Here is a 1635-nt window from a genome sequence, read left to right as displayed (position 1 = left end):
AAAATATCTTAGGCAATAGGTAAGAAGAGATTGTATTCATCTTCACTTAACCCTTTGTCTTGTCTTAGAAATTGGTGGGATATTTTAAATCTTTTTTCGAACACTTCTGGTTTGATGTTGAATGTGACTAAAATCTTGCTTATTGGTTTCAATATGAGTAAGGAGGGAGTTGAAGAATGGGCATAGGAGTTTCAATGTAAAATAGGAGCATTTCTGATTACGTTGAGAAATTTCCACGTCTGGTCGTACTTATGTTTGTACTTATTTTTTTTCCTAGCTTGAATTTCTTTTTAATTTATTAACATGAATCTATTAGGCTCGAGAGGAGGATGAGGAGATTAAATTCAATTGTGCTAATTACCAGCTTGAAATAATGAGATGCTTGAGAGAACTCAATGTTAACAACACTATTGGATGGTAAGCTTAGTTTTATGATACTGCATATTTATGGAAAACTTTAGCACTTTTACATATATGATCACAGGCTTGGTGATAGTGATTTAAGGGGCATGATTGTGATTTGTATCAAACTGTTATGTGGTCATAAATGGAATAAATAATTTGTCTGTAGTTTGATTATGAGATCTAATTGAAATTTTTTTGCACCTTGACTTCTACTTTTATTTTTTTAACTAACTCAGATTCCTGTTTATAGGATTGGAACATCAAATATTGGAGGCTGGAGCAGATATTTGGGTTACTTCATCTTACCAGGTTTGCAATGCCAATGGATTAATCTTTCTTTGTTTTTGTACTTTTCACTCTGTGATGGCTTTGAGGTGTCTTTCTTTTAAATGTTCTACTGTTGCTTTTTTAAAACTTGATGGTTTAAATCGAATATTTTCATGACAATGAATAGAATAAGTGAGGATCAAACTGATCACTCCTCTTGAATTGAAATCAAAAAGTTCAAAATGAGTGTTTCTGCTGATGGCTCAGAGTATAGGTGAATTTGAAACAATTAGTTACAAGGAGTTTGTAAATATTTGGTATTGACAATCTGATCTAAACCTATTTCCACCTCCCCTTTACATTGTTATCATCAACATAGCTGATCATTAATCCTATATTTGTTGTTGTGATGTTTTCTACTTCTTGTAGATTGGCTCTGCTATTGGTGGTACTTATTTTAGCTCATGAATTGGAGGTAGTAGAGGATGCAGAATGCAAGTTTATTTGAAGCCAAGTTTCATTCAAGGTCATTGAGTTCGGTTGATAGAAGTAATGTTTTGTATATGACAATATCGAACAAATATGTAAAGTTTTCGAAATGTTGATACATATATGGTAAAATGTTAATATATGTTAAAGTTTTGGAATTGTTCTAGTGCATATTTATGTTTGAGTTTTCAAACTATATTTGATGTATATTTGTCGTTTAAATGTAGTTGAATTCTTGGACCAATGAGAGCATAATATAGGAACTAATAAATAAATTACAATTAAAAAAATGAAAAATTGCTTGACGGTTCTGAAATGTCATGAACAATAAATTTCTTGACGGTTTGCAAATGTCATAAACAACGAAATTCTTGACGGTTCCAAAATGTCATAAACAATCACTTTCTTGACGGTTATTAAATGTCATGAAAATGCACTCTTGACGGTTTTAAAATGTCATGAATATTCATATTG

The 1635-nt window shown here is 31.2% G+C and overlaps 1 long non-coding RNA gene across 1 annotated transcript; it reads left to right on the top strand.

Annotated features, from left to right (window-relative positions):
* The first annotated feature begins 317 nt into the window (after window positions 1–317).
* On the top strand, window positions 318–1280 carry LOC103491878 (uncharacterized). The gene is made up of 3 exons (XR_007821908.1): window positions 318–417; window positions 656–714; window positions 1102–1280. It is a non-coding gene; the product is annotated as an uncharacterized LOC103491878 (long non-coding RNA).
* Window positions 1281–1635: the final 355 nt, after the last annotated feature.

This window comes from Cucumis melo, chromosome 6, assembly GCF_025177605.1.
Source record: "Cucumis melo cultivar AY chromosome 6, USDA_Cmelo_AY_1.0, whole genome shotgun sequence".
NCBI lineage: Eukaryota > Viridiplantae > Streptophyta > Magnoliopsida > Cucurbitales > Cucurbitaceae > Cucumis > Cucumis melo.
The sequence above is the reverse complement of the archived record's forward strand: the minus strand, read 5'-3'. Positions and strand labels throughout refer to the sequence as shown.